This window comes from Syngnathoides biaculeatus, chromosome 22, assembly GCF_019802595.1.
Source record: "Syngnathoides biaculeatus isolate LvHL_M chromosome 22, ASM1980259v1, whole genome shotgun sequence".
Classification (NCBI taxonomy): Eukaryota; Metazoa; Chordata; class Actinopteri; order Syngnathiformes; family Syngnathidae; genus Syngnathoides; species Syngnathoides biaculeatus.
In genome coordinates this window covers 1,744,880-1,768,329 of record NC_084661.1, presented here as the reverse complement: position 1 = coordinate 1,768,329, position 23,450 = coordinate 1,744,880, and the positions used below count along the sequence as shown (strand labels likewise).

General features: G+C 41.4%; 1 long non-coding RNA gene across 2 annotated transcripts in view; it reads right to left on the bottom strand.

Annotated features, from left to right (window-relative positions):
* Positions 1–1,314: 1,314 nt before the first annotated feature.
* The window catches only part of LOC133495856 (uncharacterized), a 46,340-nt gene continuing 24,204 nt past the window's right edge, over positions 1,315–23,450 (bottom strand). Inside the window, exons 3-4 of one of the 2 annotated variants that reach the window (XR_009793672.1) lie at positions 14,901–14,978; positions 14,746–14,821 (exon numbers count right to left, since the gene is read on the bottom strand). This is a non-coding gene — a long non-coding RNA (uncharacterized LOC133495856). Of the gene's footprint in view, positions 1,725–14,745; positions 14,822–14,900; positions 14,979–23,450 lie in introns of those variants that run through there. The other variant, XR_009793674.1, reaches the window with a different exon arrangement.

Genomic DNA, 23,450 nt, shown 5'->3' with positions numbered 1-23,450 from the left:
AGGATGTGTCTGCATTATTGTGCCGCTGCATGATAGTTTCAGACACTGTAGTTCGAAGGGTGTACTTCATGTCCCCATCCCCATTCATTTGGCCACCCTTCTCTTCCATTTGCTTAATGACCCCATACACTACCCATTGAAGAGTCCCTGTCAACCATGCTGGCTTTGAAATCTCCCAGATCAGAGATAGTTATATCCGTCTTCGAAGGCTTGGGTATCATCAGACTGGAAACATGTTCCTTTCAAATGAGGATTCAATTCCAATATAAATGAGTAAATGGAATGCTCAGATATACCCCGTCAATGTGAGTATGACACAAACAATATGTCAATCATTGAGATCCTATCCAAACTGATATGAAGTATCCCAAAAACGTCAAAGTGTAAAGCATGAAGCAGGGGTCTCAAAACTCATGTCCCAATGGCCAATTGATACCCAGGCATGTAAAGTGTGTTTTTTTGTGTGTGTGTGTGTTCGTGGTGCGACCCAGACTCAAGCAGACATTATATCAAGCAGCCCCAGAATAAGTTATGTTTGTGACCCCTTATGGTACTTTAGATTTAGATGTCCACAGAGCATTAAATAAGGTCCACAAACTGGGCAATGAGTAGAGTAATGCCATTTAAACAACAATCACACCTAAGGGTAATTTAGAGTCTCCAATTAATGCATGTTTTTGGGACATGAGAGGAAACTGGAGTGCCCAGAAAAAGCCGTCCAGAAATGCGGAGAACCTGCAAAGTCTAAACTGGTGGGGTCGGGATTTGAACCCTAGTCCTCAGAACTGTGAGGCCAATGCTCTCCATCGTTCCGCTTGACGTCCATACCAACAAAATGGTATGCAGTACTGTATTATAATATGTAATATTTGTACTACAGTATTTAATATTTGTATTTTCATTGCCAGATGTTGAAACGCAGTTGTTTCTGTGCATTTTGTTTATATTGTGCAGTAAATGCAAACGTTCAACTGAAATGTACATGGAACTGAACAGTAAAATATAGGGACCAAATTGGAATTGGGTGCTTTGTCAAGAAATATTAACCAAGCCATGTTTACATTGTGTTTGTATGTAAAGGGTCTGCGTGATGGGGATGTCACAAACTAATGTGAAGGGGAATGTTACATAAACTGGCTTGGACTTGTTTTGACTCACTTAACCACTGCAGAGTGAAAAAGATAGTGTCTCAAAAGGGGTCTGTGCGGCAGGTGTTGTCACGACCAGAATACGGTGTTGGACCCAAATGCACGACTCGTGAGACGTAAAGGCAGTTCGGGAAACATTTATATTCAGTCCAGTGTCGGGGAACAGTCAGGGAGCAGCAGTAACTAGGTCGTCAGGCGTAGGAGGCAGGTCAGTGGCCAGGCAGGGTTCGGTACGCGGGAGATCAGGAACGGGATTACGAGAGTGATGGAACGAGGCATCAGGCAACGATCTGGCAGAGGCCAGACCGTACGTTTGTTTCTATATTAATGGGACGTAATCACTTGAGACGAAGCCCAGGTGTGCACCTCTGCTGATTGCAGCAGGTGCGTGCCGCATTGGGGACCGGTACAGCCAGGACAGGGCCCGGCAGGACCATGACAGGTGTTAAAAATGAAATATATGAACATTACTAAAATGCACAAACCAGTTCAGGGTGTACCCCGCCACCTGCTCATTGACAGCTGGGATAGGCTCCTGCACTCCCGTGACCCTTGTGAGGATAATGGATGGATGGACTGAAATGCACAGTAAGTTAGGGTTAGAATAAATAAAATGCAGGTTGGTAAAATAGAGGGCAGAACATCACGAGTGGTTGGAAAAGCAATAATTTTCTATATACAAGTTGCTTTTCTTCTCTCAACAATGCAAATAAAAATGATTTGATGATACGAGGAATTCCTAACAAATAAATTTGGCAACACGATGACGACTGACTGTTAACCTCCCTCACAGTTCTGAAGATCTGGGCTCAAATCCGGCCTCACCTGTGTGGCATTTGCATCCTCTCCCCGTCCCTTCATGTGAGTTTCCTGTGAGTTTTAACTGTCAAATCTGAATTGCATGTAGGTATGCATGGTTGTTTGTTTATATGGCCCCTCTGACTGACTGACGACCAGTTCTGGATGTCCAACATGGCCCCGAGCCTAGTGACGATAAGCAGAATGGAAAATGAATGAATAAATTCACACACTTCTTGTAGAGGTAATTTTAATAAGGGGGAAAAAGGAGACCATGCAAACTCCACACAGGCAAGGCCAAATTTGAAGCCAGATCCCCACAACTGTGAGGCGGATGTGTTAACCAGCCACCACGATGAGACCTACAAATGCAAACTCACACTACAGTCCACATTCAAATCACGTTTTCTCTCATAAGTTACACATCAGTGACATCTCACGTTTGTTTACAAAGTCAAAGTAAATATTTTTCCCAGACAGCCTATGGCTTCATGTGATTCATTGCCATGTTAAATCTTATGGTAAATGTGCCTGTAAAAACATCATCAACCAGTGATACAGTATAGTTGATCACTCCTTCAAGGTCAGCAGACCAAGAATGGAGGTCTTTATCAAAGGCAATGTTGTCAGGACGCCATCCTTTCTGGAATCTAAGCACATCTTCAGCATCGCTGAGGCATCGGGCTGTTCACTCATACTGTAGCTGCAGACAAGCATTATGTAAGTGATTTCAAAGAACGGGTGAGACAGAAATAAGAAAGTAACTGCTCTCCATTGTGCAGCACCTCCATTATTAATGACTCAAAAAAATACTTTGAGCAAATTAAAACTTTTATATGCAGCGACTAATGCCAACAAAAGATAAGGAGATAAGTTCCTCAGAGCTGTATGAAGTGGAGTTCAAAAGGGTCTACGTGGTGCTATTGCCCAGAAATATGATAATACATATAAGCAAATGTATTATTAAAAATATGTTTGACCTAGCAATAGTGTTCAGTTTAGTTCTATGGGCTGTAACACTGAACCTAGATCTAGCAAGTCAGACATCCCCCAAATGGGGGAAATCAGTTTTAACACACCCAAGACCAAGATTGTTCAGGATAGTTTTTTATGAGACATAAAAGAAGTGGGCCTTTGACCAAAAGGGAGAAACAAATGGTCGAATTAGTCTGGGCCAACTCGGAAGATGGCTGCTATACCACGGCCCCAAGGAGTTGCAGGGATCAGGCAAACTGAAATGAAGGGCACCCACAGAATGTGCACCACCGGAGCAGAGGGGCGATGGCCCTGTGGAGCCATTAAGGAGTCCTTGGGGTGCATCGGCATGATGCTGTAAAGGTTGAGGAACACCAGAAACAAGGCAGGCAGAGGGTGCCGACACCACCTTGGAAAGAGGTGGACACTTGGGCAATGGGAGATAAAGTGATTGGCACAGAACAGGGTCAAGAAAATGAGTGGGGGTTAAAAGAATGTGATTGACCTTGAGGACGAAGACCTGGAGACAGAGAACTGATTGGTGGATGGATAGGGGGGCAGTGCTCATAAGAACAGGTGAAAACAAAAACGTAACAGACGGGTTCCCTTAATTACTCATCACTTTCATTCTCCTTTAGCCCTTTAGGCACACATTTAATTACATTTGACCAACAGAAAATAGTCTTGGCCTTTCTTTAAAGCTCAAGTGTCATCAAACGGATGATTTTTGGTATATTATTAATAAAAAACCCACAGCCAATATGGTCCCATGTGTTTTTTTCATGATTTTGACGTATACAGCTTTTTGTAACTCCCGCCATGAAAAATCCTCTCTGGAATTTGTTGTCGATAAGAAGCAGGAAGTGACGTAAAGGACAGTGGCGCCCCCTCGTGGACTAGTTTGTTTCCATTAGTTTTACCTCCGCGAAGGTAGCTCGTTGTTCTTTCGTGTTAGCCAAAATGCCAGCTCATTGCATTGCTGGACATTGCTTGAACACTTGGGAGAATGGAATTACCCTTCATTAGTTTGAAAGAGACCCTGTTCATTGTGAAAAATGGATTGCACGGGTGCAAAGGACGAGAGCTTCGTGGGTTCCAGATAACAGATAGGTGTGTATACAGCTACTGAAAAAAAAATAGTTTAGGACGGACCACGTAATCGGTCTCTCTCATAACGTAGCAAATGATCCGCATATGAAATGTGTTGATGTGCGGATACAGCTACTAAAAAAAATAATAGTTTGGGGCGGACCACGTAATCGGTCTCTCTCATAACGTAACAAAAGATTCCGCGTATGAAATGTGTCGATGTGCGCGTTGCCCAGCCAACAATGTCTCACTCAGCCTGCAACATAGCTCGGCTCCACCCCCTCCTTATATAGCACGGCGGGCCGAAACTCAGCCACACCGGCTGAGGCGCCGCGTTCGGCGGTCACATCTTCCGCGAAGGCGGCGCGTTGGGCTTTGCGACGGGAGCGGCTCTGAAGAACCCAGCCGAGAATGCGTTACTCAGCCGGCTCGACTGTGACTAAAGCAGCACCGCTCGACTCTGTCATAAGCCACACCGACCGGCTGGGATGAGCCGCGATGGCTCATCTCCGCCGCGGGAGCGGATCGGACGGGATGTGGTTTGGCCGTGATCGGATATAATCTGAATATGGCTCGAAACAATAGTGTAATATTGCCCTGAGGGCTCGAAACAATAGTGTAATATTGCTCCGGTAACTTCACTCGGTTGTGTGGTGTTGTCCTTTTCGAAAAGAGCTTCCGTGTCAGAAGAGGCGTTGGAAAAATCTGAATATCTCTGTTGTTCGGCTTCCATAGTAGCAGGCACTGCGCGTTTTCAACGGTGGAAGTGTCGATGACGTGAAGGACAGATGACGCGACTAATATGGCGACCACTTGGATGTCGAGGGACACTCAATTGCGCAACTTTGTGCATGGATGACGTGCTCTCCGCTCACTTTTTTTTTTCCGTATAGACATTGAAGTGAATACTGTTATATGTATTTTACATTACAATATCTATTTTAGAATGTTTATAAGGATGTCACCCGCACTTTAAGAACCAGAATTACAAGGCTAACAACACCAAGTAGGCAGCATATTTTGCTAAAAAATGAAGTTCTGTGAAATAGAAACTTCTAAACAAGCCAGTGCAATAAATTCAATCAATCACAATCTCAGTGGTTGTTCATTTAATTTTTATACTTGGGATTTATACTTCTACGTACTGTACTTCAAGGAACTGCATGTGTTTTTACGGTGAAATTAAAACTCACCACTCGTTTTACCTTTTCCTCCCCTTTCTTTTGAATTGCACCTCTACATTTCAGACACACACACCTTCAAAAACAGCTTGCTTGATTAGAAAATCTCCAAGAGAAGTGCAGAAATTGAATTGTGTCCCATGTTACAACCTCGGGAAAGGAAGCCTGATCAAAGATCTGCAATGTCTCATTGTTCCCGCATTTATGAATGTAGGTAAGATGGGAAATGAAGGCAGAGATAAAGGTGATAAAGTGTTTGCTGTAAAGGGTACAAAAGAGTAATTATTCAAAATCCAAACAGGAAACAGTTCACAAAACACAAAACAAAAGACAAAACACATTCCAATACAACGTAACAACAATATGACAAATTTTGGCGGCATGGTGGATAAGATGGAAAGCGTTGGCCTCACAGTTCTGACGTCCTGGGTTCAATCCTGAAGCCACCTGTGTGGAGTTTGCATGTTCTCCGCGTGCCCACGTGGTTTTTCTCCGGGCACTCTCCCACATCCCCCAAAAATGCAACATTAATTAGAGACTCTAAATTGCCCCTAGGTGTGATTGTGAGCTGTTTGTCTCCATGTGCCCTGTGATTGACTGGCAACCAGTTCAGAGTGTACCCCACCTCCTGCCTGCCTCCCGCCCGTTGACAGGTGGGATAGGCTCCAGCATGGCCCGTGACCCTTGCGAGGATAAGAGAAAATGATGTTTCATTTGGTTTTGTGTTTAGTGAAATGTTTGTGGTTTGTCTTTTGTTGTGGTGTTTTGTGAAATGTTAAAGTGTATCACAATTTGTTATCTTGTTTTTCACTTCCACGCCACCTGTATCTGTGGCACACTTCTGTGTTGTCGTCACAAAAAAAAAAACAACACAAAACAATATATTATGCATGAATGATTAAATGCGGGTCGCACAAAGCGCCTCTGAAGAGATATTCTTTCCCCCAAAAAATCCATTATGAATTTACAGAAATGAATTCATTATTCATATTTTAACTTTCATCTTCATAATACATGAAATGGAGATTTCATCAATTTAAGGAAAACATTGCATTTAAAATGTTACTTGAACATGTCTTATTGTGGCAATAGAATGAAAAAGCATTCTGCCACTCAATACATATTTGATCATAGTTTTTTGTCAAGAACCAATGAGCTTAATGAGGAACATCATTTGGTCAAACCAGAAAACACGTTAGGTTGACAGACTTTATGTGGCGTCTGGTGTCTTTCAGTTTTTTAGAAATATTATTTGATACAGTATATGGGAACTTTGTCACGACCAATCGAGACGGAGAGAGGACCCAAATGCAGGACTCCGGAGACGCAAAGGTAGTTCGGGAAAAGTGTTTATTTTTCCAAGGTCGGTTATCAGGCAGACAGTCAGGTGCAGCAGCGGTAGTCAGGACGTCAGGCGTAGAGAGCAGGTCCGCGGGCAGGCAGTCGTCGGTACACGGGAGATCGATCAAAGAAGGCAGGAGTGTCAAAGGAGTCAGGCTTATGGGGTCAGTCGGAGAACAGGCGGAGGTTGGTACACACGGGTTCACGATCAGAGATACGGGAGTGCAGGAACCGCGCATGGGTTGCAACGATCTGGCGCCTACCAGTCGTCCCCTGGGTCCTATATCTACCGGAGTCAATCAGCAGCATGAGGCACAGGTGTGCGCCTCCTAATCAGTGCTGTGCTGGACCGGCAGAACAATGACAAACACGAACCAAGTCGAGATTAGTGGAGTCCTCTCAGTTCTTGAGGACAAGTGTAAAACAAGACTGCAGATCTTGAAAGGGGAAGTGAACCCAAAAATGAGTTTTTCGAGTATTACGCTCGATGTGCCCGCACTTATCAAAAGCACAGAACTCTGATTACTTTTTTTGTACATAAAGAATAATATATCATGATATATTTTATAAATAATATAATTCATCAAGCTAAGGAGGCTACCACGTTGGGCGGAATCTCTCTCTGCTGTAGAATGGAAGTGACGTTAAAACTAATTTGGCATTGACTGCTAATACAGCACATTTGAGTAAACCGAGTTTGTCAAAAACAGATTGGTTGGAACTGGAACTGTGTTAAATATAAAGTAAGTCAGCACCAAATTATACAATTTTAAGCATCCATCCATTTTCTGAGCCGCAATGACAGCATAATTCATTGATTGTGCTTGCACTTCAATGTATGCAACTGAAATGAACACTGTGATGCTGAAAACTGTTATGGTTACTTTTTGAACCTCTGATGATGCCGGAAAAGGTAACGGATCAGAAATAATGGAAACGGTGTACCTAATATGGTCCTCTAGATTGGAATTAAGCAAATTACTACCCATTTGCTATTTGCTTTGTGCTATGCTACAACCAACTTTAAAGTTGTATTGGATGTATAAATGACATACTTTTATTTATTTTTTGTCTGGGAAACATTACTCAGTCTGTTGCATGACAGTAGTTATTCTTGGTATGTACTGCACTTGTATAGGAAACATGCAGTGACATCGTCTCTCAAACACAGACTTGCTAATAAGCATTCTGACACTGCTCATGTATTTTCTGGAATGTTCCCCACCAGTAGCTTGACTATGTAAAAGCGAGAACATGTCTAGTACGAGACATCATCCTGTTTTGAATGTGGGCAGCAGAATCAGCATAATAGATCATAGCATGCATGCCGGGCATGCCGTGGACCATCGGGATAACACTCATTAAAAATGGTGATTCACTTTCATGTTTTTTGGGTGGTAAGGGATGACTTGAAATTGCTTTGTTTTGTCATTTTTATTATACTTAGATCATACATTACTATTATTATTTTTTATCAGAGATTATTCGTGCTTTTCGCCATCTTTCCAATGTGCTATTGCAACAATGTGTTGTACTGGAATCAGAATTTCAGAAAAGGTTGCAGAAATGAAGCCCCTATTCTTCAGGTACACTTGCTTTTTTTCTTTTCTTTTTTTTTAGTACGACCAATTAGATGTTACACTTATTTCGGCTAAATTATCATCATCTCACGGGTTCTTGAAGGTGTAAATAATTTGCAGCAGTAAAATTCCACATCTGATGAAAATGATGAAAATTGCAATTAATCTTCACTGCCTTCTGAGATACCCAATTTCTACATGCCTGCGTAAATCATTTGAATTGTGAAATTTAACATTAATTTATTTTCATCTTGTGAGAAATGAAGATGTTGAGGTTCTCACTCAGAGTGAGCAGGTTGGATAGGATTAGAAATGAGCTCATCAGAGGGACAGACAATGTTGGATGTTTTGGAGACAAGTTCGAGAGAACAGACTTCAATGGTTTGGACATGTCCAGAGGTAAGAGAGTATCTTGGTAGAAGTGTGCTGTATATGGAGCTGCAAGGCAAAAGAGCGAGAGGAAGACCAAAGAAAAGGTTGATGGATGTTGTGAGCGAAGACATGAAGACTGTGGGTGATAGAGAGGAAGATACATGAGATATAGTTAGATGGAAAAAGATGACACACTGTGGCAACCCCTAATTGGGACAAGCCGAAAGGAAAAGAAGAAGTATTTTCATCTTGTGGTCATCTTCATTTTGCCAAAGACCACAAATTTTGTAAATTACTTCAAAAGGTTTTTCTCTAATTCTTATCATCACACCACCCTGCAATGAGTTTTTCCAAAGCAGATTGCCTGCTGTGTTTTGTTTTATTAAAACTTTGTGACTGGTCTCCATGGACTGGAATGTTTCAGAACGTAAAGGGAAGCCCGCAAACTTATATCTGTCGTATATTTAGGTGAGTCACAGGCTTCTCTCTCTCTCTCTCTCTGTTTTCTCTCTCTCTCTCTCTCTCACTCTCTCTCTCTCTCTCTCTCTCTCTCTCTCTCTCTCTCTCTCTCCTCTCTCTCTCTCTCTCTCTCTCTCTCTCTCTCTCTCTCTCTCTCTCTCTCTGCTGTAGCCAACAGACATTGTGTTAGCAGCTGGTTCATTCCTCTCGCAACTCAAATGCATTAATTGACAAAATGACATTCCCACAACAGAGAGTGGCCGTATACGTGTGTATAGTACCTCCAGTGCATTACACATGTTGTTGTTCATATTCATAATACAATATATTTATGTAAAATGTTTTATTCTTATGAGATTTGCACTAAAACTTTCTTAATTCTCTCACACTGGAGTACTGTAGTAATGACTTTGATATGTGTCGGTAAACTATGCATCTGCTCGGAAACGTTTCTGTGATAGTACAATACAACTCTTGCAATAGAGGACACCCTCTGTGACAGCCCGTGTTCATCAGGCAAAGCACTAACACCCGCGCTCAGTCACCAAAACTTTTGGTTACATAATCTTGTTCCCCAAAAATGAGTGACAGCTAGTTTTAGCTCTTAGCTAACAGCAGAAAGTCCCATGTAACTACTAATTGGCTTGCTTACTTCAGTGGAGGCCTGCATACTCGCAGTATGGAAGTCGTGGAAGTTTGCAATTTCTCCCTGTGCGTCCGTGAGTTTTCTTTGGTCTCACTCTGGTTTCCTCCCGCATCCAAAAAACATTCATGATAGGTTAAGTTGCTACTCTAAATTTCCCGTAAGTATGAATACGAGTGTGACTTTCTCTGTCTCTGTGTGCCCTGGACTTGGCTGGCAACCAGTTCAGGGTGTACCATGCCTCCTACCTGATGACAGCTGGGATAGACTCCAGCACTCCCTGCGACCCTTGCGAGTATAAGGAGCTCAGAAAATGAATGGATGGACATATATGCTGGGTCCGGAGGAACTAATACCATAGTGTTGGTTGATCCCTTCTTATTTAAGATTTTATTGGGTTTAAAAATAATTAATAACTGAAATTAACAACCAAATTACACTGCTCCTGTGCATATTTGTATGTTGATTTACAGTTTCTCAATTTCCCAGTTGATATTAGAATTCCCACTTAGTGCTGGCAGGCAGCTAAGAGCAACACCAAGCTGAGTCTGTGCTTCGCCTGGATACCAGGATGCCTACAAGTTGTATCACTAATCACGCTTTGATGAAAATATTTCTGCTTAAAAATATTGGCATCTACATGGTAGTAAACACAGATTTGCATTCTGATTTTTTTTAAGTATGTGTTTGGGAAGGGGAAAACCTTTGATGACTGAGTAAAAAATTGACAAAGTGACAGATATGCACTGAGGCAGGAATGGAAAAGTCGGCTGGGCCTTTTTGGTCAGTCATGTGTTAGCCTGACATAAATGATAGTATACGCGATGCAATATACACTATCACTGTTGAGCTGATGTGACCTATTGTTTTGAAAAATCATTTTGCGCCACAGTGAAGGGAAGGTAATTGCAGGTCTGTGACTGACTAAGACCTTTGCCCTCTGCTGTTTTGATGGAAATACCAATCTGCCACCTCCAACCTCGTCAACCTCTCTGACTATGTTGTCTCTCACAACACCCTGAAGACACTCTCTGATGCTCTATTCCATTCAGAACCAACCAATTTCTACTGAATTCTTTTCCCCAAAAAAGTTTTTAAAATCCACTCAAACTTATTTTAAAAAAAACCTGTGGTTTTTACAGGGGACCCCCGACATTTACAAAAAAGTTATAACAGCTACCTAAGCCAAATTTCCGTGTCTCACACACCTAACACCATAGTCAAGTCATAATTTAAATAAATAGTTGTGTGAAAAACAGTCAGTTTGTGAGTGTGCCACCTGACACCAAATGGTTTAATTATACTACAATACAAAACAGGTAAATCTACTGAATACCATCCAATTTGAGCGACCCATGCAATCCATCAAAATATCAATATTTTGACAATAAAATAAATTCAGAAGTAGCTCAACTAATAAGCTTCCCAGTCACTGACAAAGGGTATTTGTGATATAATGTCACTGTTATATTTTCACCAATGCTTGCAGTGCACAGGAGGCACCATCAATACTACAGATCAATAAAGCAGGCAAAAAAGTTCTATTGCTACATTTAAAAAAAAGGTTCAGATAACTGTTCAGCAAATGAAAAAAAAAAAAAAAAACACACCTTAAACCAAAATTGTCTTTCCAGCTCACTGCTCAGATCGTCACATCGTCCCATCTGACCTGTAACACGTTTTCCTCCAGACCCTCATTAAATCATTGCATCCATGCACCGATAATGATGATGATGATGATGATGATGATGATGCTCACTCTGCTATCTGGTCATGGGTGACTATAATGTCCCACACCTCTAATTTGACTCATTTGGTGGAATGGACAGTGGGGTGGCAAGGTTGTTTCCGTCTTTGCGTCAGTGTGTGTGTGGCACACATGCCACATACAGTACATGTCAACAACAGTGTGAAATATTGTGCACTAACTATTGGTGGCTTCAAGTTACTCTCTTACTCTCATGGCTTAATATCGGGCTTTGGCTTGGTTATAAACTCACCCGAAGTGGAAACTACTGTAATTCAATCTTGAATGTGATTCACGGACAACAAAGTCCAAAGTGCATCTCCACTTTGGTAGGTTGCATTACGATGCTTTGGAGGCTTCTAGTTAGTGGGAGTGATTACTCCTTTTTAACCGGCAACGGCTCTCGGAGCTTCACTTCTGCACAACTCGTGAATCATTTCAAAGGATGGGGAGGCTTCAGGCTATCAAAGGAAAAAGCCATTAGTGAAGAATGTAAAAACTAATTTGAGGAGTTTATTGGACCTAGAAATCACACCTTTGAGGAAAGGTAATATAGTGTCCCAATCCTTATAATTTCCATGTTTAAACATTACAACAATATCACATTTTCTCTAAACTAACATCGCTACAGTTTCCCTCGACGTATATGGGGAAGAACCAATGATATGGAGAACTTCTTGGGATGAATTAAATTATCCATCAACATATTTGCTGAACTAGAAACTGCTTCATCTGTTGAATGATGACTCATGTACCATTTTATCTTCCATTATTCGTTATTTTTTTGGATACTGACAATCTTTGATCTCATCTGGAAGGACTTAGGCTATCAAATCGGAGGATCACGGTTCAATTTATCCTGCAGACAATGAAGAATCGAATCTAGCCTTTGGAAAGATACTAATCTGAATCCTGACTAATGATTAAGTGGTCTTGTGCTCATTCATTTGTTTGTCCTCAACAAATACAGTAACTGCCTCTGCAAAAAATCACTTCTGCTCACGACTGACTTCATATCATCTTGCGCTAACTCAGTTGCGAACCAAAACAATAGGTCATAATACGGCCCGAGAACAGTCTCTTAGATTAATTAAATGGTGTAGTGTGTGCGCATGAGTTCCAAGTGCAGTATGAAATGAATGAATGCTTTATTATGCAGAGCCACTTACAGTTAAACTCTGACATGTGACCACTCACAGCAATATTTTGTGTCCATGTTTGAATTGAACTTTGTGGTGGTCACGTTTTTTTCATTTTATTTTGAAATATCTTCACACGGTTGAATTACAAAGCAGGATTTGCCCATGAGATAAAATATTTGCCAGAAAAGTGCTGTTTACACAACCTTTATCAATCACATTATGTGCATTCGAGAAATAAGGTTCAGTGACCTACTTTCAAACAAGATGTTTATGTGAAGAATCTCATCAAGTGCTCTTGTTTTTCGGAATGTTATTGTGGGTCTCAGGTGGTGGGGCACACTCACCAATTACACTGAAGATGGGAGTTCTAAGAGGAAACAATCATTGGGGCTGGGAGAAGGAAAAACATCCCATAAAGCTAGACTGTGACAGAGTAGGGATGCCGAAGACAAATGAATCCAACAGGAGTTGTACCAGTGAGAACAAGTTTGGACCTAAAAAAAAGGCAAAATATCAACAGGGGGAAAGGACGGTCTTGGAAAGATACAAAGAGAATGTACAGTAAATGGTATACTTCTTATGAGACTGGAAAACCTGCCTAATTAAAAGGACAATAATGTTACTGCGAGTCCAATGTCAGACTGTGATGAATGATTTTGTCTCAGCTTATTAGAGCTGCTAATAAAATTAAGGGGGCTCGAACGGAGTGCATTGTCAGCAGACAGATCAGACAGCGACGTCGATGCGAACGCTCATGTAGCCATGAGCGTAAAGCAGATGTTAGCTGTTATTTGAATGGCTGTTTTCTTTTTTTTTTTTTTTTTACTTCAGTGCTATCACTGCCTGATACTCATCTCTGTTTCTTTATTGCTTTGTCATTATAACTCCATTTTAGCCATGTGCATATGCACCTTGTCTCTTATATCAACTGTGGCTTTCACACTTCCCATCTATAGCAGTTTTTTCATTTTTTGTGCATGTGTGTGGAAGGTACAGCGGGATGAGGATGAGTTTAAATACCTATAAATTTTGCTGGCTAGTGTCAGAAGAGTAAATGTGTGTAGACTTTAACTTTGATGATAAATTGCTGAAGTGTTGAAAACATGTCACTGTGACACTAACATTGCCACATATGTACTGTAATTTCTAAATGAGGAAGGCTGCAATTGATGTGTGAACACACACTTTGGAAAGGCCAATGTCTTATTTTGCTAAGTTCTGCCTGAAGCGGATGGGCTAATAAATGCTGACTCTGTTACATACTTGTACACTAAAAACTTTCTTTCGGCTTGTCCTGTTAGGGGTCGCCATAGTGTGTCATCTCAGATGAATGCTCGCATTTGTTTGGCACAGTTTTTACGCATGATGCCCTTCCTGACACAACCCCTCTTGGGGAGTGGAGGCCCCGGTGAGGAACGAACTCACGACCCCTGGTTTACCAAAGCAATGCTCTAACCGCTGAGCGATGGGGGCCCTCTGTTACGCACTTGTACACTAATGTGAAATTATTCAATGTGGGACAGGGATATCGTATCAGAAATGTCTCTATGCAATTAGATAAAAAATGTTCCTTATAAAAACATCCAATACAGTATAGCCATGAAATGAGAATGAACATATCTGTAAGAGCCAGATTTTCACGAAACGTCATGTGGGATCTGCACCAACTGCCTGTGGTGCTAAATAAGATGAGAAAATGGATGAAAGACAATTTCAGTTTTCACTAAGATGTGTGCATCTGTAAGCACAAGAGTTTACATTTTACAACTCCCAAAATAATGGTATTTATAGTAATTACGTTGCAGCCAAAATTAACTAAGTCCACAGTGACAAAGAGTAAAGCCTGTCATACACTGCACAATGACGCCAAACCAGACCGAAATGGAAAACTGCAATAACATATCAAGCCCTATGTCACTTTGCGTTACTTTGTCTGAGTGCAGAAACAGGAAGACATGAAATCTGCTACTACAGTCGTATCTTTTTGCCTGGTGAAAGTCAAACTCAAATCTTGATGAGAATGGTCTCGGTTGACCAAACTGTTGGATATCTTATTTTTATAATTGCTTTAAACCACTTCAGTAGGATTCTATCAAAGCCTGCAACTGTTGAGCAATATACACACCTGCTGGTGGAAAAAATGAAAATTTACACTTTGTGACCATAGTGAGATACAGTAGATACGTACAAAGAGACTGACTGCTTCCACAAGCTTGTTAACAAGAACATCAACAAAAAGGCAAAAAAAAAAATCTATTTTGCACATTAAAAAAAATGAAGTGTGATCTCCCAAGTGTGCTAAATTAAGTGCGACTTGCCAGTGCAATCTGTAGGGCGGTCCCAAGCCTGGATAAATGCAGAGGGTTGCGTCAGTAAGGGTAAAAGTGCCAAAGAAATATGATCGTTCATCTGAAGAATACCATACCGGATCGGTCGTGGACTAGGTTGACAACAGCCGTCGCCGGCACCGCTAACCTTCAGGGCGTCGGTGGAAATTCAACTACTGTGGGTCGAAGACAAAGAAGAGGAAGAAACCGGATTTAAAAAATTATGACCAAAAAGTTACATTTTGGTCTAATCGGACCAGAAAAACCTCTCCCATGACTACTCTGTATCATCCAAATGGTCAGTGGCAAACTTAAGACAGGCCTTGACATGTACTGGTTTAAGCAGGGGAACTTTAAGCAGCCTTTCGGAAAGAGTTGAGACAGCACTCGATGGACAGGAGAAGTTCCCAGAAGACTGGACTACTACAGCCAAGGTGATCAGAGAGACAGGCAGGAGAGCACTTGGTGTGTCTTCTTTTAGTAAAGGGGAGAATGACATCAAAATATAGGACGTCATACAAAGAAAGAGGCTAGCAAAGAAAAAGTGGGACACTGAAAGGACTGAGTTGAGGCGAAAGGAATACATTGAGATGCGACATAGAGCAAAGGTCGAGGTGGCGAAGGCTAAACAAGAGGGATATGATGACATGTACACCAGGTTGGACATGAAAGAAGGAAAAAAGGATCTCTCCATGTTGGCCAGACAGACGATAGAGATGGGAAGGATGTGCAGCATGTAAGGGTGATTAAGGGAGTGATTTCCAACCTTTATAGAGCCAAGGCGCATATTTTACAATTGAAAAATCCCATCGCACGCCAACAAAAGTAAATATCACCAAAAAGGGATCGATTAATGACTGTATGTACTTCCTGCCATCTAATAGAAGAGGATTTTTTTTGTTCTGTCTGTCATTGTGCTTCACTGGCATAAATAGATGAATAAGGATACATTATTTCTTGGAATAAATGTTTTTTTTTAAGCAATTACATAAAATTGGATAACTTCCCACAGCACACCTGAAGAGCGCTCGTGGCACACTAATGTACGCCGGCACACTGTTTGGGAATCACTGGCTTAAGGATTTAGATGTAAATGTGTTGACTGGTGCCAGTAGTGAGCTAATCAGATGGAAAGAGTACTTTGAGAAGTTGAATGAAGAAAATGAGAGGGAAGGAAGAGTAGAAGAGGCAAGTGTGAAGGACCAGAAAGTGGCAATGATTAATAAGGGGGAAGTTAGAAAGGCACTACAAAGGATGAAAAATGGAACAGCAGTTCATCCTGATGAAATACCTGTGGAGGTGTGGAAGGAATATGGAGAGGTGGTTGTGGAGTTTTTGACCAACTTATTCAACAGAATACTAGCGGGCGAGAAGATCCCTGAAGAATGGAGGAAAAGTGTGCTGCTTCCCATTTTTAAGAACAAAGGCGATGTTCAGAGCTGTGGGAACTACAGAGGAATAATGTTGATGAGCCACACAATTAAGTTATGGGAAACAGTAGTGGAGCCAAGACTCAGGACAGAAGTAAGTATCTACGAGCAACAGTGTGGTTTCATGACAAGAAAGAGCACCACAGATGCATTATTTGCCTTGAGGATGCTAGTGGAAAAGTACAAAGAAGGTCAGAAGGAGCTATATTGTGTCTTTGTGGATCTAGAGAAAGCCTATGACAGAGTACCAAGAGAGGAACTGTGGTACTGCATGCGTAAGTCTCGTGTGGCGGAGAAATATGTTAGAATAGTACAGGACATGTCTGATGGGAGCAGAACAATGGTGAGGTGTGCTGTAGGTGTGAGAGAAGAATTTAAGGTGGAGGTGGGACTCCATCAGGCATCAGCTCTGAGCCCCTTCCTGTTTGCAGTGGTAATGGATAGGCTGACAGCTGAGGTTAGACTGGAATCCCCTTCGACCATGATGTTCGCAGATGATATGGTGATATGCAGTGAAAGCAGGTAGCAGGTGGAGAAACAATTAGAAAGATGGAGACACGCACTGGAAAGGAAAGGAATGAGGATTAGCCGAAGTAGAATATATGTGCGTGAATGAGAGGGGAGGAGGGGGAAGAGTAAGGCTCCAGGGAGAAGGGAGATAGTGAGGGTGGACAACTTCAAATACCTGGGGTCAACAATCCAGAGCAATTGTGAGTGTGGTAAATAAGTGAAGAAATGGGTCCAAGAAGGTTGGAACAGCTGGCGGAATGTATCTGGTAGTGACTGTCAGGTTCACCAATCAGACATTCATTAAACAGGACAAAAAAGGAAGCAAAGACTCCAGTTCAAGTCTCGCGAGGAGAGAGGAGAGGAACTGTCTCGTACAATTCACCACTGCACTCTCTGATTATCTTCTCCTCAGCACCTCTATTTATTTAGTTTTGAGACACTCCTTATTTACATGGATGTTACAAAAAGGAGACGACAAGCAAAACAGTTTGAAACAAGGTGTAAATGTTTGTTCATGTGCGTGTGCATGTGTGGAAGATTGCTGAATACATGTGTGGTCATCATTTCTTTAACAGGCAGCAGTTCTAACAGTTCTGATGATTAGATGTTTTTGTTCTTGCTATCTCCTGCTAGGAGGCTGCCACGTTATCTAGGGCAGAGCAAAGCATTTCTTTATTGGAAGCAAATGTATGATAATTATGATCACAATTGACAGTGACAGAAGAATCTCTGCCTGCATGAAAGGCAAAATTTCTAAAACAGTGGTGAGGTCAGCCATGATGTACGGATTAGAGACGGTGGCACTGAAGTGACAACAGGAAGCAGAACTGGAGGTGGCAGAAATGAAGATGTTGAGGTTCTCGCTTGGTGTGAACAGGTTGGATAGGATTAGAAATGACCTCATTAGAGGGACAGCCAAAGTTGGATATTTTGGAGACAAGGTTTGAGAGAGCAGACTTGGATGGTTTGGAGATGTCCAGAGGCGAGAGAGTGAGTATATTGGATAGATAAAGCTGGAAGGCAAATGAGCAAGAGGAGGACCAAAGAGAAGGTTGATGGATGTTGTGAGGGAAGACCTGAGGACAGTGGGTGTTTGAGAGGAAAATTCATGAGACAGGCTTAGATAGAAAAAGAGGACACGCTGTGACCCCTAATGGGACAAGCCGAAAGGAAAAGAAGAAGTCCACTTCAATGTTTTTTTTAACCTGAGGTTTAAGAACCCCCGTTCCTTCCACAAATAAAATGCAGAGATTTAAAAAAAGACAAATGTAGACTCCTGAGGCATTGATAAATGTGTTTGTGACAGTGTGCACTAAATTTTTTTCCCTTAGTGTTGTTTTTCCTTTCGTCAAAGGATCACTGAAAAGTTCCATATTCTTCAGTAGCTGCCTTCTTGCAGCACAGACGGTATCAGCCAATATAGCAGCTGGACAGAGGTTGTCAATAAATGTTTAGTTGAGGTTCACCAAGACAGTGGTGCAGGTCTGCGATGTATGATCAAATACGATAGGGGCAGAAGATTACTGGGGACACGATACTAATAGCTGGTTGGATAATTCAGTAACAGAGATTCTGCTGTATTTTCTCTTTGAGGATTAAATTAATATAAAAATAATGAACGGTTTCAATTTTGGATTGAAAATGTTGGAAACAACTGAACGCATGATGCCTTGATTCATTATGTGATACTTTTGGGAAGAACATACCGCACTAGTATCCACACGTGGTTGGTTAGTTGTGTGGTAAGTGTGTACTGCTTCAGGTTATGATTTATTGTAAATTGATTTGACATTGAATTGACAAAAATTTTTTAAAAATCACTTTTTTTGTGACGGCGGCACAGTGGATCACCTGGTAAAGCGTTGACCTCACAGTTCTGAGGACCTGAGTTCGATCCTGGCCCTGCCTGTGTGGAGTTTGCATGTTCTCCCCATGCCTGCGTGGGTTTACTACGGGCACTCTGGTTTCATCCCACATCCCAAAAACATCCAACATTATTTGGACACTCTAAATAACCTCTTGGTGTGATTGTGAGTGCGGCTGTTTGTCTCTATGTGCCTTGCGATTGTGATACACCGAGTTCAGAGTGTACCCCGCCTCCTGCCCGTTGACAGCTGGAATGGGCTCCAGCACTCCCCGTGACCCTCGTGAGGATAAGCGGCAAAAAAAATGCACGGATGGATGGACTTGTTTTGTATGTTTGTAATGTCAAATTGGGGAAATTGTAGGATATTGAACGCAGAGTTCCTCCAGTTACTTTGTGACGATGCTAATAACCTTCATTCCATTCCAACATATAATATTTTTTAGCTCATTGAGTGCCCCAAAGTAGAAGCTCGCTATGGAAATAAAGCCCATTGAATATGTGAATGGCAATTTGGCCATCCCTTACTCTCTTTCGTTCACATAACACATTCCCGCACGCAACAACGCACGCAGTGAAAATCAATAAATCTCATCCTCAGGCAGCATGATTTTGTATATAATACTTCACGCAGGTCTGTCCATTTAGCTACGTCATTATAGCCATGCTGTGCATCAATAAAAAGATGGAGACATTCAAAATGACAGAAAGTTAATGAATGCTTTCTCCCCGAGTTAAATCAGGTTTTCTTCTGAAGAGCAACTGGAGAGATTCTTTTGACGAAATAGTCGATACTCAGCAATTCACAACCCTTCAAAGACATCATTGATCCTGCATGTGAGCAGAAATGCGGGCGACAGTCACTTTAGTTCAGTACAGAGAAGCGGACATCAGCACATAATGTTGCAAAAATGATGAACGTCTGCCACAATGCTCAAGGTCCTGTGGCAGCCATTAAGTTTGGATGTTGCCTGCTGAAAATTTCATGCCGACAACGAAATGTGCCATGTCATCAACTCCTGTATGGATCGTTAAAACAGGAGGGCACTCCCTAGAAAGTCGACGAGCCCATGTGCTTATTCTATGTAAAAATTGTTTTCATTTATTTTTGTACTCACTATCAAAGTGGGAGTGACATTCAACTCCAAAGATAAGATGCTGTAACCTTAGTGTTCACCTTTACAAATGGAAAATACACATTATCCGTGAAGATAACATGGGAAGACTTTTAATTCGTAAAACTGTAAAGGAAATATTTCATGAAGATCCGTGTGAAGTGGTGAACCGGTTGCTGCCACAAAACCTCTGTTCCAGTACAGCACTCAAACATTATCTTCTAACATATATGGACCCAGTATATATATATATATTTATCCATACATTCATTTTCTGGGCCGCTTATCCTCACAAGGGTCGTGTCACAAGAGTGCTGTAGCCTATCCTAACTATCATTGGCAGAATTTTGATACACCCTGAACAGGTTGCCAGCCAATCGGAGGTCGCATGGAGAACATGCAAACTCCACTCAGGTGGGGCCGGGATTTGAACCCTAGCTCTCAGAACTGTGAGGCCAACTCTATCACCAGTTGTTCCCCTGTACTGCCACAAAATGACATAAGAGTGAAAAAAAAAATCTGGGCTTTATAGAAAGTGTTGGAAAGATTGAACTACTACTACAAAGGAGCTATTGATTGTGTGGACATCTTAGAAAGATAGCAAGCCAGCAGGAGACACCTTTCTGATGAAGTGATAGATTTGAAGTCTTCGGGGAAAGATATGAGAGAATAGTGAACTGTGACAGCAGCGGACATCCTGAAACAGAGTGAGTCATCAAACAGTTCCTCCTAATCTTTGATTTGGAAATAAGAAAAACACCAGTCTGTACAGATTTTTTTACTTCCAGCATACCACAACATTTAATTGTCAGAATCCAACTATATAAATACAGATATCAGTTCATAAAATCTATTTTGACTAAAAGATAGATATCCTTTTCTGATATTGCTGGTGTGCTATTATCAAGCCCGTCAAAACTGAGAATTACTCTATATTTTAGGCTAAAAAATGATTGAATGTGATGATACTTGCCTGACCTCAAAACCCCACATCAGTCCATCTTAATTTTGACACTAGATAACGAGCCTGAAAATGTGTCCAGGTTAGTCTCTGGGCCTCATACAGTAAGTCAGAGAGACAGCAAGTCAATCAGTTGGAACATCTCCTTGATTATTGGAGTGTCAGGTAAATCACATGAAGGGCCAAGGTCAGAGTATTATATTTTGATTTAGCGGCACGGTAAAGCAACTGGTTAGAGCGTCTGCCTCACAGTTCTGAGGACTGGGGTTCAACTCTTGGCCCCGCCTGTGTGGCATTTGCATGTTCTCCTTGTGCCTTGTGTCAGTGGGTTTTCTTCAGGCACTCCGGTTTCCTCCCACATTCCAAAATCATGCATGATAGGTTAAATGATGACTCCAAATTGCCCATAGGTGTAATTGTGAGTACGAATGATTGTTTTTGCGTGCGCTCCGATTGGCTGGCAACCACTTCTGGGTCTACCCTGCCTCCTCCCTGGAGATAGCAGGGATGGGCTCCACCACTCCCACAGCCCTTGTGAAGACAAGCAGCTCAGACAATGGATAGATGGATGGATATTTTGATTTAAGAGATAAAGCAGATGAAGTAGGCGTGGTTGAGATTTGGGAGTTCTTGTTCAAAGCTCTCAGTGACAAGAATTTAAAAGGCACCCTTCCCAAAAGCAAAAAATGTATGATTTTATGGAAGATTAGGGAACATATGTGTAAACAAGGTCATACTCTAGTGAAGACTGGATTTGTTAAAGTTAGTTAGCTACATCTAACTGTATGAAATGCCCATTTTTGGCACCTGAACTGATATTCTTTCACAATGTATCATACGTATAACAAAACACAGAGAGCCAGTATAAAACACTCCATATTTTTTTTTTGTTAGTCTTTATAATTTAGCACCTTCAGCATTTTTGTGTGTGTCTATTTGTATAACTGGTACACTCAAGTTCATGTGGTTTGTGGTGGGGCAGGGGGAGTTACGGTGGTTGGAGACCAGCACACAAGCAGCAAGTGTGACTCACATAGTGAATTATAGCCTGTTGTGCAGTCATTTCCATTCTGCTGTGTGCATTAATAATAATGAAATTACTTAAAACACAGGTATAAGATTCTTGAGGGAAGTTTGTTTTTACTATGTAACACCTACTCTGAGAAAATGTAAATGCCAGTGGCCACAGTTCAGTTGAACTTTTTGCAACTCATGTGGCACTTAGTTCAAAAAGTTGACCACAAAAGGCTAAAGGATCTTCAGAACTCAGCCCATCTTTTTCATCGCCATTCAGCGAGGACAGGAGGTGTGACTGATTCAGGATTATCCGGTCAAGACAACAACAAAAAAAGCAATTAATCTCGTTTTACCACTCGAGAAAAGAGATCGCACATGGGGGGAAAAGAACCATTTTGTAGGGAGGCAACACGGTCATCATCTAGTTGAGTGGGATGCTTTTGTTATGTCATCTGTAGTCTCATTCTCGGGAATATCCATCAACCATTGACATTCAAGCTTAATTTAGAACAGCAGGTCTCAAAGATTGCTAGTAATTGTTTTTTTTTTGCTTTTCTATCCAATGATTGAGATGTTATCCAGTTTTCAAATCATAGTTTGATTTAAATAAAAAAACACTTGTTCACAATATTATCAAGATAAAAAACCAAAAAGTTGTTTTACTATTTTTTCCCCATATATATACACAGTGAAGAAAATAAGTATTTGAACACTCTGCTATATTGCAAGTTCTCCCACTTAGATATCATGGAATCGTCTGAAATTTTCATCATAGATGCATATCCACTGTGAGAGAGATAATCTAAAAAGAAAAATCCAGAAATCACAATGTATGATTTTTTAACGATTTATTTGTGTGATACAGCGACAAATGAGTATTTGAACACCTGTCTATCAGGTAGAATTCTGACCCTCAAAGACCTGTTAGTCCGCCTATAAAAGTCCACGTCCACTCCATGTATTATCCTGAATCAGATGCACCTGTGTGAGGTCATTAGCTGCATAAAGACACCTGTCCACCCCATACAATCAGTGGGACTCAAACTTTTAACATGGCCAAGACCAAAAGAGCTGTCCAAAGACACCAGAGACAAAATTCTTCAACTCCACACGCCTGGAAAGGGCTACAGAGAAATTGCCATGCAGCTTGGTGAAAAAAGGTCCACTGTTGGAGCAATCATTACAAAATGGAAGAAGCTAAAGATGATGGTCAATCTAAATCGTAGTGGAGCCCCATGCAAGATATCACCTTCTGGGGTGTCAATGATCCTTAGAAAGGTGAGGAATTAGCCTAGGACTACACGATGAGACTTTGTCGATGACCTGAAAAGAGGTGGGACCACAGTTTCCAAGGTGACTGTTGGTCATACACTAAGACGTCATGGTTTGAAATCATGCATGGCACGGAATGTTCCCCTGCTTAAACCAGCACATGTCAAGGCCTGTCTTAAATTTGCCAATGACCATTTGGATGATACAGAGGAGTCATGGGGGAAAGTTTTGTGGTCAGATGAGACCAAAATGGAACTTTTTGGTCATAATTCCACTAACTGTGTTTGGAGGAAGATGAATCTGTGTATCAGGGGTGTTTTAAATACTTCCTCTGGTTATTTGTCATTTTTATAAATCATTCTGATGTTTATTGAAAATGGCCAGACAGAAAATGATTCCAAGGGATAGAACAAGGGACAGGTCAAGCAAAATATGTGTGTGAATGTTTTGAGGTGAAAGATGATTGCACTTAATACATT